Below are 19,234 nucleotides of genomic sequence, written 5' to 3'. Positions count from 1 at the left end.
TGTCACTTTGTGGAGTCATTTTATTGTTTAATGTCTAAACTTTGAAATTTAAGAAATGTGAAAAACTGCATAAATTAAATCTGATTTCTATTTTTAAACCTTTTGTAACCTAAAATTTCAGCAATTTTAGAAAATTTATTAGAACAATATAAAAAATACCGATCTTAATGTGTTAAAGGTAGAATTTTGAAATCATATTTCTAAAATTCTTTTTGTTTATTCACTCTAATTTTGTTTAATCTTGTCGAGTGAATATGTTTTGCCAACCATTGAATCGCTGCTTTTGTTTTGATATTTAGGATTTCTAAAGGGAAAAATTGATCTTAACTTGATATATCGTTATGATATATTAACTTGATAATTTAATTGATAACAAATACAGCTTCTCATCGATAGAATGAATTAATACCTCATATTTAATGAAGTTAAAAAAGGGAAATCTGTGAGAGAATTTCCACCTAATATTATACTAACCGATGATGATAAAGAGTAATAAATGTAATCAGATAGTTTTCAAACCAATTCATTCTATTAAAAAGACTAGATCTAGAATATTTATTGATTTGTTGAATTATGCTATATTTTGAATCCACAAAAGAATTATTTATTCAAGTCCATCAAAGAATTATGAATCTGAATTCTATCTTTCCTTTAAACAAATAAATAAAATGCGTATCTACTCTAATGCGTGAAATAATTATATACTTGCTTGAGATAATTATATGCTATCGTTCCTAATATCTAATCTGTTTATCAAATTCAATAACTGTTCTATAATACTTCGGAACAATTCTGAACACAGTTTTAGATCACTTCTCTTTTTAGCTCAAATTGGCAAGCTGATATTGAAATTGCAGTTAGTTTTCCTTTATCACGCCAGGTTTCTTTTCCTCCATTGTTTATCTGCATGCAAATATTGTAGCCGACATGGAGGAGGTATTAGCAAAGAGCGAAAAGCTTAACTCTAGTGATGAAGGTAGAATATCTATGATTTGAGTTCAAGAGATCGTATAAATGGCAGCTACTTTTTCATAGGGAAAATATCAGGATATAAAAAGTAAAATTAATTTAAATGGATATCCTAATCTGCACTCAAATATCTGCCTATAACTTCATATCGGTAAAGTACCAGTGCCGGTTTTTCAAGAACTCCTAGCATTGGAACTGCGTGAGAAAAATATGCTTGGGAAAGAAATGATGAAATTGTAATTTGGAATCAGAGGAATAGAATTTTTATAGTACTTTAGAAGTGACTCAAAACAAAGCCACAACAAACGAGAATGAATGAATTGAGAATAATTAAAATTTAAATTCAGCAAAAGGGTGAATGTTCATCGGCATCTTAAAATGCATTTCTCTAACACTTTAACATCAAATTTTTTACAATAGAAATAAATTCTTCGAGTAGTTGCAACATCATTTGCACAATTGGATCATATGCATTGACTTTTCATTGGTATACTTCCTTTGTGATGTGTAACGCGATTACAAAAGATATTCTTGTTATCTTTGCATGTGAGATATAAGAGCGTATGAGAAACTTTGATAAGTAATAAACTCCACAGTCTGCTTGGAAACTGGTAATTCAAACATTCTACATGAGCCATTTTTTGAAAGAAAAATTATAACATTCTAACTTCTGTAAAGGAAATTAAATCCCAGGAAGCAGCTTCTTACAGCTTTTCAAATTGAAGAAGACTTTTTTAAAGTTCTCAATATATCATTTTCTTGCTTGTTTTTAAAAAAAATAAATTTCGGCATGTTTGATGGTCTGTCGACTTAACAGTTCATAAAAAATATCAGGCAAAACATAATATACAGAGAAAATAAGTTAACAGACCATATTCCAAACTTTCCAAAAATCATATTTGGAAAGTATGCTTAGAAGGATTCCTTCGAAATTCGCGATTAAAGAATGGCATCGGAATTTTCCAGAAACTCTTGAACTCCTACAGCATGCGCATTGAGATACGTTTTTTACAAATTTTTCACAATATGGTATTGGAAATCTTGATGTTATCACTGATGAACAATGAGAACGATTCTACTCAGATGTTCAGGGATAATGGCATCTGGGTTGAAGGCATGAAGGCTGATTTTGGCTAATTATTGCTGAAACATTAGGAAATATTGTCCATTGAATGAATACTTTAAGAGAAAATTGTTATCTTAATTGCCATGATTTACACACAACGGATAGTAGCAGTATATCCATCGAAGGAAGAAAATAATTGAAAATAAATTCATTGACATTAATGTTTGTATATCCCATTCTACGTACCCTATTTGCATGTTTTTTGAGGTACGTGAAAAATATTCTGCACCATAGAAAGTTGGCGTAATAGAAAAAAAAACTGAGATCATATTTGGATTCACTACCCTAAACTTAAAAAAAAAAAGCTTCCAATGAAAACTATTTTTCTCAATGCGACCAATTATTACTATTATTAATCCACTTTGATTTTGCCAACTGAAAATAAGACTTTTATAGCTATTTTAAGTCAAACTAACTGTCGAATTAATATTTATAATACTCCTCCCCCCCCCATGAAACGATTAAAATAATACAAAAAGCTTATACTAAATTAATGTAAATCTGAATAATATTTATAAAAAAAGTGAAATTTCACGAAAGAATTACAGTGATTATATCATCTAGTTAAAATTTAGAGAAAAAATATCATTAAAATGTTCCTATAAAATAGCATTCAATTAGAAATGCATTGTTGAGAAATTATTTCCAACTTGACTTATTATAATAATGTAATTGTTTGACATTGGTTTGGCGAATTTAATGTAGATAATATGAAATTGGCGTTTAATCTTGTATTATGTTGTATGAAAAATTTATTGAAGTATAGAATGGAAAACATATGAGATAGGACTCAATCCCACCAGGTGGCAAAACACTGAATTATCGTTATGGTAGAATTATTTGTGTTTTACGCTCTCGCTATTTGGAGATAATTATTGGATTTCATTTTGATTTTGTAATGATTAATGATTTGATTTGTCATTATGAAAGGCAGCCATCTTTCTTAATAGATATTTTAGTTTTATTTTAATTGCTTGTGCTATTACAAATATTTAAATGTTTGTCCAATGTCTGCATTCCATCAGTAATATAAAAACTTTAAAAATTTTAAATCATATTTTCTATGTTCTGTAGTATCTAGCCACATTCATGCTCTGAATATCAGAAGCCTTAACTTATGAGTCCTTATATTCTAAAACATTCCGAATGAAAGCTTTGAGTTGTGTACATGACTTTTGTAGAACACAGGTTTTCATTCCATTTCGGAAGGGAGGAAAATATTGCTTCTTTGATCTTTTATATTTTTGACCACTTCAATCTGAGTTGCAACTGGAGTCAAAATTTGGTCATTTGAGTGCTTAGTACAAAGATCATCCACCAATTGTTTCGTTTAACTTGTTGCAGTTTTTTAAAAATTCGTACTGTATTCAAGAAAAATATTTATCTGATTTCACTACTGAAAATATGTATCAGAAAAATTACTTTTTGCGTGCATGTTTTGATATTATTAAGAAATGATATTTTTGTGTGTAGACGGACAGACTAATACTCTTATTTTGCGAAAACTGGTTTTCTTTCTCTTTGTAACTAAAAATGATTTATAGAAGTTTATACTCTTATTTTGCGAAAACTGGTTTTCTTTCTCTTTGTAACTAAAAATGATTTATAGAAGTTTATACGTAAAACTGTGCCATATTGTATCATAAGACCTTTGACCACCATGATTTGTTCTTTCTTTGATAATATCAGAGGTAAAATACATTCTATTTAAAACAAACTTGGGATATTTGATCCAAAAGGATCTTCTAAATTTTGAGATAGTCGATCTTTTGAGTATGCTATCTTCGTTTGATCTTTATCATAAGGCCTATCGCAAATGATTTACATTTTAATCTGTAAAAGCGTTGTAAGAGCCAATAAGTAAATATGTTTTGGGAGCTGGAGATAAATTTCACTTTTTTCATTCCTCTGCAGATTGGAAGTTTATTCTTTAGAGAATGGTGAATTATTTTTTAATTTTAAAAATACATCAGAGCATTTGATATCTATAATTGATCAATGTCTGAATTTTACGCATTTGATATTTAGATTATTTAGAAAAAATTAAAGTAAAGGATGCTTTCCCCTAGACAGTTAAATATAGTTCGTTTTCTTTTTAGCGAGTTCTTTTTTTTTGGATAATCCTACCCAAAAAAAGAAAACAAAATCCTTCATAATATAAGAATTCATTTAGGTAGGTATCTTTTGATGCTTATTGCTATTACTTTAGTTCTAAGCATGAGTTTGGGCTGGTGAGATGGCTCATGAGTTTACCGCTGCAAAAATGCAGTAAATACGAGTTACTTGCTAATTTTTAAAAAATATGAATTCTGAAAATGATGATAGATTTTTTCGAACTATAAACAATTAACGAACTATATTCGATTTTATTCATTCCTTTAATAGTTAGTCTTATAAAAATGAATATATTGAATAAAAACGAAACTTTTTAAAACTGCAGAATCTTGTAAATAACTTATTATTAGTTGCAAAAATTCGAGTTTTAATCGGAAATACTTATCTTATTGTTTTATGCGATTAAAAGTCATTTCTATTTGTTTTCATAATAAATTCAAGTCAAAATTACAACATGCCTGTTCAGAGATATAGTAAGATGTTGTGCTATTGACTGTCGTGTAAGAGGGTTTTAAGAGATTAATTTGAAATGTTAAAATTAAGCATTTTTTTTCTTTTAGAATGTGTAATAATTTCAAAACTAAACAGAGTGAAATTTAGCGTTTATAACAAAATAATGAGCTTTCAAATAACGGAAGGCAAGATTTTCAATTTTATTTTAAATTTTAAAGTAAAAACCAGAAAAAGTTAAATTTGGGTGAAGTGGTCATCAAGTTTAATAATACGAATTACCATAGAATGAATGGAATGATATTACGAAAGTGTTTTCATGGGAAATTATTTCTAGTTCCCAGAGCATCTGAAATCCTTGAAGCAGCCCCTTTCATTTCACGAACTACTTTTCAGACAGTAAAGCTCCAGTGACAATGCAGAACCATTTCGATGGAACTAGCTCATAAGTGCACACACCAGTGACTGAGTAAAAGACACTTATACTCGTGAGAAAGTGATCGAGGAACTCAGTGGCAAAGCAATAGGACTATTATTTGTGACATTTAGAGACAAAAATCGTTCTCTTAAGATTTAGCATAGAGTTTTATGAAGCATTTTGAGTGGTGAATGTTTTTTGGAAGTATTTGCTTTTTGCTAATTGTAGAATCAGGAAAAAAGTAAAATTCTTTATAAAGTCATAATTAAAAAAAAATTGCAATAACGGTGCAAATGATAGGAATGGATTATACATGCAAAGACAGGGAAAATATAAAAAATATCCTTTTTACATAAATTACCCTTTGCTTCTTGAAAATTTAACCTTACTAGGTAAAAAAAAAGTAATAACAATGCGAAGACTAACAATATTACATTATTTGTCTTTCGTATTGCTAATATTAATTCTTCTTCCATTTATTATTAATTATTATTATATTATTAATTATGTATTAATTCATAACAATATTTATTATTAAAAGTATACTTCATGATAAAAATGACATCATCAATTAAAAAAAGAAAGTAATAAGTGATACATAAAATTGCAAATGAAGAGATTAAATCGTAACATTTTCTTAGATGACATGTTTTTAATTATGAATGAAAATTGCGAAGTATTAGAGGTGGCAAGTGTTAGAGGTTTCTAAGATCAAAACACAATTCTTCTAAAGATCTGTTGTATATGTAGACTTGTTAGGTTTTTAATTTTACGTTCAAAGGCAACTTCCCATCCGCTAATATGGTGCAGAATCTTAGAAAGCGAACAGAAGGAAGAGGTGAGAGTATGCAAATATATTTCGCATTTATTTATTTACTAAAAAATTAATCCTAAAAATATATGCTTGAATATCTGAAATATTAATTAAATTTATATTGTAAAAATTAATAGGCATAAGATTTTATGAACAGTTTGTATTAATTCGTGTCTGACACGTGCATTGAATTTCTTAGTGTTAAATTAAGTGAAAGTATCGAGTAAATTAAAATAAAAAAAACACTTAGAAATGCTTTAGTATTTTTTATCACTTGATATTATTATAAGAATTAAAATAACAATAAATGTCCCAAATAGGATGTGTCATTTAATTAAGAAGATAAGTAAAATCGTAGGTAAAAGGCTTAAACGTTGTCAATTGTTATATATCGCATTTTCAAAATAAAAATAAAAATTATTATTTGGAAGTACAATCACATTATTCGAGCAAATCATTTTCTCTATGTAAGAAAACAATTTTATCTCGTTACAATAAATGATGAAGAATAACATTATAGAAGAGAATAAATTTTAAATATAGAACTCTTTTTAATATTTTGAAGGCATCATAATTTTACTTTATTCAAGAATATTTTAAATTTGACATATTGTATAGCATTATTCAATGAGAAACATAAAGTGGGAGTGTTTGTCCATTACTTGCACTTCTACATTACGATATTTTTTGGGTACAGCATCGTTGCATTGTGAATAAAATCATGTAAGCCTTTTAAAATATTACCTCTAATCATTGTACAACTAATTAATTTTAGATGAGAAAACTCTTTAGTAAATGTTCCGGGTGTTTCTGCGAAAAAGTATGGAATAGTTAAATATTTAATCATCTTCAGTTTATTTTTCTTAAAAGAAAAATAATTAAACAGTATATTTCAGTTATTTTTGCATGTTTATAAAATCGAATCAGAACGACGATTTTAATTTTAAACACCCAAATATAAGAATGATTATATTTAAAAAATGTGATGTCCCTAGTATAAAGCAGTTTGGAAAGCACTATTCGTGATAATCATAATTAAAGTAAAGACGCTATGAAATCTGATATAAAGAAAGTACAAGAGCAAATGCGACGCAAACTATGTAGATCATGATTAGTCTACTTAGAAAGAAGAGAAAACGTACCTTCTCAAAACCAGAGGTGAAATTGCCGCTATATGCTGATTTTGCTGAAAACAGGTGTAATATAGTTACTTTTAGTGGTTGACTAAAATTTATGGAACATTTCTTCACATTAATGTTTTACAGGCAGGCATTTAATTTTTAACATTTAGCTTAGTTTTTACAAATTTGCAATTTTCTTTTTGGTTATAAAATCAGAATCTATTTTTTTAAAATTTTGTTTCTTTCCTTTCACATTTCAGATTATAAAATATGTTTAAATCGTTATTCTTGCAAACCGTACCAATATCGGCGAAAAAAAAAAAACATTTTATTGAAAAATGCATTATGTCTCTGTTAGGCAAACGGTGCTACAAAATTCTTAAAATAAATACTGAATTATTTGGATAATTATCCAAATTATCCAAATACAAAAATTATCCAAATTATTCACAATTCGTACTAAATGGCATCACAACCAAAAGTCATAAATAAGATGAAGTAAACATAACATTCACTGAACTTTTCTGGAAAAGGCAAATTGCGAATGTTAAAGATATAAATGTAACCGCTGAACAGTATCTGTGTTTCTATGTTCATTAAATGATGCGAAACCACTTATATGATTCTCTTTTTATTTTGCTCTTATTTTACTGACCAAAATCAGCCAGCAGCGCCAGTTTTTGGCCCTGATGAAGAAAATGTTAACCTTTCTTTCATCTTAAAATTTGATTCCCATGGTCTAAATAGTATGTAAACAAAATGGGGTTGCATTTGCCCTGTTAATTCCTCCTAATTTAACTTTAAGCCCCAATACCCTAATTATGATTATCCTGCGCTTTGATAAGAAAAACTGTATTCAATACTTCCATGCAATTTTTAAATTTTTAATTAAAAAAATGCTACTAGTTGTTTAATGGAATTTTTTTTACCATTAGAAATACTGCGGAGATTTCAAAATAAAATTGTTACTAAGCAAAAAAAAAAAAAAAAAAACTTTTACAGGGAAATTTGCATGTTTTCTTTCAAATGTATTAAAAGCTGGATATTAATTAGGATTCTTTTCTCTCTAAACATTAAATTCACTACAACTTAAAGAAATGTTTTGAAAAACCATTAGAATGTATGAAAAAGAAAGCGGCAGCAACTTCATATAAAACAATACATCTTTTTTTTTTCATAGATATATGTGCTCATGAGTCCTGAGACAAAAGCTCTTCGTTTAATTAATAAATCTTTTGTTCTTTCTGAAAAAGAAAAGCACTGGAACAGAATACTTATTTTAAAAGCATACCATTGACTCCGGGCTACTTGGAACAATGTTATTTTAAAATTTCATAATGAATTATAAATTAAAGACGACTGCTCATAAAATAAATAATTAGTATTAAAAACTAATTGGTTTTTTTTGTTTAACTGTGAAAACAATTACAAATGTTGAAAGCAATACTTCCATTTTAATTTTTGATTTCTAAATGAATGAATTCTAAAGAATAAAGAACAGAATTTTATTAGTTTTTATTAATAAATAGTTTCTTCAATATTGATTAAATATTACCTTTTTTCACATTAATATCTCTCAAGAAATACATAATCATGCACAAAATGTTCTTAAAATTAGTATTTCCTTAAAGTATATTTCTCAGATTAAATATTTGCTAGCAATAATGGGTGGGAGTGTACATTATTCACAGACAATTTACTGGATTAAAATGATGTTGATGTAAATAAATATGGTGTTCGTGATAGTTAGGAAAAGACAATTCATAAAACAAAAATATAATTTATAGTGAAAAATTTGTGTTTTTAAAATGCAAGGGGCTGGTTTCTCAAAATTAAAAAAATATTCAAAGCTAATTGCATTAATCATGCTTTAAAAAAATCTAAAATATTAAATTTATACCAAAATAATGGGGTGTTTTGTTCTAATACGCTTAGCTGCTTCGTTTTACAGTAAAATATTTTGTCCCTAAAATGAACAAAAAACAGTAGATAAATATTTTATGTTATTTATTTTTTTACTGTTTAATTAAACGATTCAATCCAATGAGTTATTTCAACTTGCGAAATATCAGTGCTTCTATGCAACAAAGAATCAATGATATATGTATATATATATATATATAATTTTTAATTATTCCTCATGTGATTCATATTTTATTAATAATGGTTTTGTATATTACGAATATAAATAAAAATATTTCATAATTCTCTGCACAATTTTTATTTCTCGAAATATTTAAATTTTATATAGCTTTCTATATCGGCAAGTATGAAGACATAATGTTCAACCAGATATTTCCTTTCCAAATACAAATTAATGGATGGTATTTTCCTCTTCTAAATACAAGGTAAGATTAAATTAAGATATTAAAAATGCTACTTATCAAGCTGCATATTGAAATTGTTTATTTTTTCAATGTATCAATGTTTCAAAAGGCATGTTTAATGTTTATATGTATGGTATTCAAATTTGGACAGACAGTGAGAAGAAAAGAAGTATGTTCGAAATTAAGAAAAGAATTGTAATGAATATTACGAGAATAAATTCAGCAATTTTAACTTCAAATTAATATCTATACAATACCGACTCTGTTATAGATTAGTATCCTGACTAATAATGCAATTATTTTGAAATATAAGGAAATTGATGTTTTAAACTTTAAATTCATCGAAAATGCAAACTAATAGCACTTTTACATGAATATTTATCAAATAAAGCTTTCTGAGCTTTTCTTAAACATCTTTTAAACGTTTATAATACTCTGTAAAAACGAAAAAACATGATTATTTAAAAAAAAACTGCTAATATTTAAAAATATTGAGTCACTATTTTGATGAAAAATGTGTATATTAGTAAATGAGTTCCGTAGCAATGATCATTTTTAATGCTGTCTTTTATTTCTTTTTCTCTTCTATACTTTATAGCAAATTCTCTTTGGATAATTACTTCAAGTTATGTTTTATTTTTTATTTTCTATTGGAACCTAGAATATCACTGCAAATCACGGTAATTTTTTAGACTGTTGGCTTGAATCTTTTAGAATGTTCAATAAAATTTTGATAAATGACCCTTGCATGAATGAGAATTGAAGGTAATAGTTAGAAAAAACTTTTCACGGGACACAGGAGGTAATTTGCATTGTTGTTGCTTCAAAAAACACCTGAGGCGTTTCAACTGGTGCCATTCGCATAAAAGATGCAGTTTTGGAAGCAAAATCTTATTCATAACATTCACTCGATTTTGGGTTTTTAGTCTCTGATTGCTTGTCTTCCAACATGCTGCCTTTTCCATTTACACAGTTTGCCTGCCTGCTGGTACTTTTCATCTTACATACGGCGGCACAAAGTGAGTGCATCAGTTCCTTATCTTTAAAAAAATTTAGGTTCAGATTAAAAGAAAGAAGAGATTTAAAATCTTAAGCAAACTTTTATCTAATTATTTTTTTCTAGCTTTTCCAGTTTTTAGAAAGCTTAATTCAAAGACAAAGACTTCATTTCATTATGCTAGCTGTTCAGCTACAAGTATAATGCCAAAGAATCACTAGATAATTCTTTCAGATCAATGATAGAGTTACAACAAATCTAGTGGATTTGTAGTGAGGTCAAAAATAGCTTGTTATTATATAGAAAATATTAATGTTCTTTTTTTCAATATGTAATTGATATAATAAAAATTCCATGTATCTACAAAAATTAGTAATTATTTAAAAAACTTTTTGCTACCTAGAGCATTTCATATTCACTAATTTTTTCATTTTATATGTATATAAAATGCGGAGAATAAAAATATTAAGAAAAAAATAGTTTTGAATTTTTAAAAAAATGATTTTTCCTTATGCATGTAAATTAAAGAATTAAATAAAAAAGCTCTGCTGAAAAATGAGGTGTATATATTAAGAACTAATATTATTACGACTATGAGAAAATAGTCAAAATTTAACATTTTTTCTAAGACTTTATTTTATTAATAAATCGCTATAGAAAATGTTTCTATATAGTTGGTATATAATTAGTGCACGTTTACATACATTCTATAGATACTAAAATATTTATAAATTTTATATTTAATCCCAGCGTGCTTATTTTTTTAATAATAAGAATTTTTTCTCATTTCCTATATGACAGGTTGAATTTTTTTTATATAGTAGTTCAATTTTTCACAACACCAGAATTCTTTGTTTTCGCAGATTATTTAGTTTAATTACGTGCAATCAGCAATTTCATGATTCTGTATAAATTACACCTTTAATAAAAAATTCAGTAAATGAGTCATTCAGAATGTAAAATGTCCAAAATTATGTTACGATCTGATTTTTAAAAATTAATTTAAAAAATTGTTTTTATTTAATTCCCGTTATATCATTTAATAAAAAACTCCTTAGAAAGGCACCAGCCCTTCATATATATATATAATCCGGGAAATAAATTAATAGTTCTATAAAATCAGCCACAAGTTAGCATAATCGTATAAGGAAATAATTCATTATATTGCTTTAATGGGATATTTTTCGATAACTAGTTACAATTGAAGTCTCTTACATGTATTCATAGTTTTGCTTTCTTTATATCAGATCGATTCCCTCATGGAATCAGCAGCATCCGAACTTCAGTTGGACGACGAAGTTTGTCCTCTAATCAATCCTCGACTGGAAAGAACGGCACGCCCATCAAAACCCTTCGCGTCGAGAAAGAAAATGAAATTTCCAATCCCTACGAATTTGGTTACCAAATGAACGACGGTAACGGAACCACTCAGCATCGCCAAGAAATCCGACAGGAAAATGGAGATGTCAAAGGTAGTTATGGCTACATTGATCCTTATGGTGTATACAGGAAAGTGGAATACTATACAGACGAAACGGGATACCACGCGAAAGTGTCTTCCAACGAACCTGGCCTTCTGAACAAAAACAGTGCCAACACAATTTTCGTTGTCGAAAACCCACCAGCAGCAGCACTTCTCTCAAGAGAACGACCTTCAGTAAAAAATTCGAAACAAGTATTGACCGGATGAAATGATTATCAGAATAGAAGATGAAACGGAATGCTTGTCTTCACGTAAAGCTATGCTCTTATGATTTCTTCGATCTGCTCACACTAAAGTTTATTTAATTAACACTAAAGTTTCCAAAGGTTAAGCAACGAATGTTACTTTAGTATATGGAAATATATATGCTTTTCTTCACGTTAAGTGATGTGCTATGCTCTTATGATTTCTTCAATCAGCTAATACTAAAGTTTATTTTATTAACACTAAAGTTTCCAAACGTTAAACAACGAATGTTACGTTAGTTTATTGAAATTTATATGGAATTCATTTGTTACCAATTTTTACCTATTTCAGTGTCTACATTAACATTAGATGTTGAGAAATGATTCCTCTATTTTTTATGTCTACGTTTTTTGGAAACTAAGTGTAGATTCTCCCAAAGATAAATTTTTCTGAAAAACTGTAGAAGACTCACCAAGTATTGATGCAATTTTTTTCCAAATAAAGTGTTAAAATTTACTAATTCTTTTCTATTTTTTTTTGCTGTTGTCTTATTTATTCAGTTGATTGCTGTTTAAAACAGATCAAATGTTTTGAAATTCATTATTTTAATAAAACTAATTCAGAAAATGTTTAAAAAATCAACTTGTACAAATCATTTTAATATAAGATGCAATATAATGCGTAATTAATTTAGTAAAGCTCATATCTAATATTCCAGTTATTAATTAAATAGTAAAATGAAACACTCATGTTTTAAAACTTCATATTCCATTTAAGGATAAAATTAAAACTTGGGTAAAAATTTGTGAAAAAGAATTTTAAAATAGTGAAACGGTTTTGGAGAATAAAATCTAAGAAAATTGTTCTCGTAATGTATGAAGATTTTAATGATTTTGACAATAAGATAGGATAATATTAAGCCTTAAGAAAGAAGAAAATAAAGTTTAAAGAATACTGTTTACACACAAGGGTAGCGAATATTTATTTCCTTTTCGTTTCGCTTTATTATATTGTTATTAGAAGTTTAGCATTTTTATGATGTAGTGATGATTTGTAAACGTTTCATCATTCAGAAACTTTTATGTTCTGCTTTTTCTTATGACGAAAACCGGTAAATTTCCAATTATTTTCTTCTTGATAATTATTTGGTAGATGGGAATCGAGAAAAGAATACAGATTTGATAAAGCAAAATAAATGAATAAATAATGCATGCTTTATCATTACAGGACTTTGAAAACTCATAAATTTAAATAACAATCTTGAAATTTTGAAGAAGAACCTTTTTTTTTTTTGGCTTCTCATTGACATTGCTGTTTGAAAATTACTACAACGCTCTGCTTTCTTTGCTTTTGTTTCTTGGACTTTTAATTAATTTTGTTCCTTTATAACTGTTCATCAGATAATTTTTTAATTAAAATAATTTTTGGTAATCACAATATCATCTGGAATTTGCTCTAGCTTTCAATGTAATAAGTTCTAACTTAAAGAATATTCATTTATTTACTTTATGAACTTATCTTTTTCATCAAAAGTAAGAATGCTTTAATCAGTGTTGATTTACTCAATGCTCTTAACAAAAGTTTTCCATTTTTGAGAAAAAAGGAAAAAAATGCAAAGCGTTTTGAAAAACAAATGTAATGAGGGAATATTTCTACGGATAATGAATTCGTCTTGGAAAAACCATTGGTTGATAGACTTCCAGGTTATTGTTATAAGATCAGATGGATGTGAAAATGAGAAAAACATATGAATTAGAGGGGATAATTTAAAGTTCAAGAAGGGTATTTACAATCCCATATCGTTATAAATCAGATTTTGATCAGATTATTCATATCCATATATCAGATTTTACCCTTGTCTGAAAAAGTTTTTTTTGTCCCTTTTCTTCCATGCATGAAGGCTACTGCTGATTGATTATCGCTTTATAGAGAGCTATTCAATTTTAGAGCTCGCCTCAAAAATGAATGTATTTTAAAGATAAAAATGGAGATAAAACGCTTTCAAAATATATAAAAAAAAGCGCATTGCTATCCTTTTCAATAATTCTCTTCGAAAAATTTCAGTTATAACAGAAGAAACATTCATCAGATTTTATCATAAATACATTCAACACACTACATGCGATACACATGCTACAACAGTAGACTTTTTAATGCTTACAGAACTGAAAAATATTAAAATGCACATTCATTCGCAGAAGATCACCATATGAGTTTTACTCCCAAGAAAACTTTCTATTTAAAATTTATCGAAATATTTAGTGGAAGAAATTATTTTTATCTAATAATCAGCCGATTGAATACTTGAAAAATAAAAGCAATTATTGCAAAAGTGACAAAAAGAGAGCTCACGTATTTAGAAATGCTATCATTGGCTGCAGGCTAATTATTAAATGGCTTTTATACAAATTTCTAGCTCTGTTTATAGGTTTAAAGATCTAAAATATGTACATAATTTAACCTGAGAAAGGGCCTACCATGAACTTTAAGATTGTAAAATAAAATTTAAAAAAAGTTTCTATATTTTTTAATTTGATAGATACAATAGTCTTTTCTATTTTAAATTTTATTGATTGTCGAAAATTTCTCATTCAGATGATTTAACTAATTAAAAAGCAAAGGAATTGATTGTGTTATGATTCGGTTAAATTATTCAGTAGAAATGTTATATCCTTCAACTTTTCGTGGTTTAGAATATGAATAGAATAGTTGATGTAGATTTAGAATATAGACATAGATTAGAATATATATTTTATCACAAGTAGAAGCATTATAAATTAAGCAACAAATCTACCTTACTCCTCTCTGGCGAAATAGAAAGTTTCCAATAGAGATTTCATGTGTAGTTCTCAGTATTTCTCATGAATTTTTGATCTCTCTGAAAGCACTTGAGTTTTCATTTGTAACCTCTATTAAAAGCAGTATCACGCAAGCCTTAAGTTCTCTCATCGAGTTTACTTGGAAATTGATAAAGTACTTGGTTTGAATCTTCTTATTTCTTCACTAAACAAGGATCTTAATCCAGGATCTTCTTTGTGAATTAAGATTTCATGATTCTTGAAATAAATAGGGGTAATAAGATCACGAAAATCGAGACTAAAAAATAACTTCCTATAGGCAAAAACGAAAAACATTTCACATAAAATTTCTTTAAAAATTAGCATTAATGTGTATTAATTCTTTTAAGGAATTTCGATAATCTGAATTTTAGTATCAAATACAAATAATATTAGGTCGCAAAAAGGGCATCTGGCGTATATAAAAATTAGAAATAAAAATAAATAAGAAAGTAGATTTTTTATTAATTTTTTGAATTTTTAAATATTATAGTGTATTCAAAACTTCATAAATTTTATAATAACAATTATATAAATTAAAATGAAAATGAATTAAAAACATTTGAAGTTTTAATTAAAGTTATTTAATTAAATATTACGTTTTTAATTAAAAAGTCATTTGTTATAACACAGTTACTTTAAATATAAAAAGCTAATTCATTTGAAATTAAGTAAATTTGTTAATTAATTAGTAAAAAATAAAAAAAGAAAAAGGTATAATGACTCATGATACAATTAACTGTGAAAAATAAATTTAAAAGAAAAATTTCTTGGAATTCATTATTAGCATGTAATGTGGTTTATATGATTCTATTACATATAAAGGAATTTTCGAAAGTGTTAACATTCTGCTAAAAGTTCATTGCTCTGAGGTTAGCTGAACCATTTCATGGTAAAAAAATAATTTAATAAGATTGCCATAGAAGAAATTTTTAATTAAAACAATATTACACAAAAATCTTTTTTTTCCAACAGCATTATTACCGTTGTTTGACTACAAACATAAATTATTTCTGAATTAATAATTGTCTGCTTAAAATCTGGTAGCCTTTTAAATTTTAAGACTGTAATGATTGACTGATATTCACAAATATGTTTTTTTTTACTAAAAAACTGCATTTTAATTTAAAAAATAAAATAATTTCATAATAAAATTTATAAAAATACTTTTATAAAAATTAATTATATATATATATATAACGCATAGTTTTTGGAGCAGAAGGCAGTTTCGAAGACAGAAAGACACTTTGAAATTTTACTTCCTTTTATTCTCCGGGAGGCATGAATTATTTACAAGAGACGCGGACAAGGAACGTCCGTTCACAGTGCAGCACAAAAGCAGAAGTTAAAAGAGAGGAAAAATAGTTTTCCCAGTGCATATATACTATAAGATTCTGATAGGGATTTCTTACACGTGTCGATTTTGATAAGGGAAACATAGGGATCTTTTAAAAGAATGTGCTTGCTGGACAGTTTTTTTATCCCTTCACTCTGAGCATGTGAAAGTTCAAATGTAAGCATTTTTACAAATGTAAGCAAGTACGAATTCTCTTGAATTAATTAAATAGAAAAGTATTTAAAATGGGAACAGGAAATAAGAGAATATTTTAGAATGACTTTGATATGGGCTGCATTAAGCTAAATTAGGAAGTTAATAAGTTTAAATTAGATTTTAAAATATCATTACACACACACACACACACACACACACGCACACACACACAGAGAGAGAGAGAGAGAGAGAGAGAGAGACAGAATAAGATTATTTTTATTCGTGTAATTAGGGACAAATTTCAAAATTGTAATAAGTAACCATTTTCTTAAGGTTTAATTATAACGATTTGTGTCTGTAATAAGTATTTGTAATTATAATTCTTTAATGTAGAAGATTTAGCACTTTATAATAAGTATTAAGATAATAAGGGTTACACTACATTACGCAAATGATCGAAATAAGGCAAGTATTCAATTGCTATTGAACTTTGAAGTTTAAAAGCGAAAGAATCATTGTCTAATATTTTCATAACAAGAAAGGTACGTCAAATTTTTTCAAATAATTAATCGGGATCAAAGAGATGAAAATGTTTCTCATAAAATAGCTAAATTGTAATTGCTATGATTTCGAGATCTTTTAAGTCTATAAGAAAATAATCATAAGATAATATCACAGATTATGATTTATTTAGCAGACAGTAATGCAAAGAAGCAAATGAAAATAATTATTGGAAAGATATATTATAGTTTTGTCAAGCGTTGTGCATAGAGGCTGCTAACTACTTCAGATAAGATTTTTTTACATCCTCCTTTTTTTTCTGCATGATTTATTTAGATTCGATGTTTTCAGTTCAATGATTCAAATACATAAAACATCCGCCGAAATCCATTTAAAAATTACGTATGTAAATTTATGCCCATTTCATTCGTACAACCATGCTATGGAAATGGGTTTTTTTTTCGATGAACGGAAAATAAATATTCCAAAATCCTCTCAAATTCCTGCAGAATTGAATATTATACTTCTAAGGTTTGAAAGAGATATTTTGGGAAGGAAAATTATTTGCTTGTTTGGGATGATACCAAGAGTGCATATTTCAAGACACTGCTTTGTATGTCAAAGAAACAGACGTTTCAGTTGCTTAGAATATTCCATGATCAATTTTGAACCTTTATTCCTTTATATATATTTTCTCCTGAAAAACAGTAGAATAAGCTAATAAATTTGACCTCATAAACTATCTTTAAATATCAAGAGAATATCATTAGAAAAATTCTTACATGGATGAAAGATAAATAAATACTTTAGATGAAATAATCAAACAATATATACAATAAATTGAATGAAATAATTCATGAATTCGTCTCTTTAATTGATAATGATTGCTATTGTCATAAAAAAACCTATTTTAATTTAAGTTATTGATCACAAAATGAAATATAGTTCCCTAAATATAGTTATAATAGAAATAAGTTAGTTGGAACTGTTGAAATCATTTAGCGGAGTTGCAAGAATTTAAAACCGGCAATTTTTTATTCGAAATCTCTAATTATTCTTTTTAACTATAAAAATTATTTTTTAAATCTTCAGTGGAATTTTAGGCGAATCCAAAGAATGATCGCTGTCAAAATCGTAACAAAGCGAAGCGTCATACGGAGAAATATCCAAATATTAAAAAAAAAAGATGGAAATATGGTCACATTTTTTAGATTTTTAAACAAATATTCCAGGAAAAAGAGTTAAGCCAGCAGCATTATATACTTCGTGATACTAGTCAACATGAAAGTTTTATCTCAAACCGAGGAAATTACTGCAATTAGATAACAGGCGGTGTAAAAATGAAATTAAATTTTAAGAATTATAAGAAGAATTTTAAGAATAAGATTGACACTTCAAATTAGATGATGACTTAAGGAAAAATAAATTTTGTCAGAAGAAATCTTCAGGATTTAGCATTTCTTGTATGGAAAATGTTTTAGTGGTTTATCATTTGAAATAATAAAACATTTTAATGAACGTTTAGATGAAGGATTACGTAGTTTAAATAAAATATTAAATATCGAATCTTATTAATATTTTTCAAATTTTTTTCATTTCTTTAGAATCCATTTTTTTAAACTCAAAGGAATAAAATTTATAGAGCATTTTTCTGCCATAAACACGTAGATGACATAAAATTTTCAAAATTATTCTTCCCTTTTGTTATGTTTTACCAATAGCGTACATATGAAAATAAACATTTCATGAAAAGAATACATAAATTTGATAAGAATCGTCTCTTTTATCAAATTTATTTTATTTGATAAGAGTAATATCAACACTCACTTTATTTTTTCAATATGTATTATGTTGAAATAATTTATTAAAAAAAATTCAAAGCTGTCAGAATTAAGCTATATAGTTCTTTTATGTGAAAACTCTTTCATTTTTTTATGTGGTGTGCTAATAACAGCGTATTAGTCTACTATTCTGCCACAATGGAATTCTATATTTCATGAAGAATATTTTCATGTAATTTGATTTATGTTCTTAAAATTTCATCAAAATAATTGAAGTAAGATATTCAAACATCAAAATAATTTTTCTTAAATATATTTATACATATGTTATTAGTAGAACTATTGAGTCAAAACTAAGGAGTATATAAATTCAGTTTCAAGTAATCTAATATTGTTCTCATTAAAAAATAACTCCAAAATAATCAGCATAAAAGTCAAAAGTGTGTATATGGGGAAAAGAAGGTTCAAGGCAGAATTTTATATACTTTTTAAATTTTGAATTTTTTACACCAAATTCTTTTGAAGGGAAGGCATTACAAATGAATACTGAGATTGAGCGATGATTTAAATATTGAGTCATTATTTAATTTTTAATCCAAATCTCAGATAAATAATTA

Source organism: Argiope bruennichi, chromosome X2 (assembly GCF_947563725.1).
Source record: "Argiope bruennichi chromosome X2, qqArgBrue1.1, whole genome shotgun sequence".
NCBI lineage: Eukaryota > Metazoa > Arthropoda > Arachnida > Araneae > Araneidae > Argiope > Argiope bruennichi.
Note: the sequence above shows the minus strand (reverse complement) of the source record.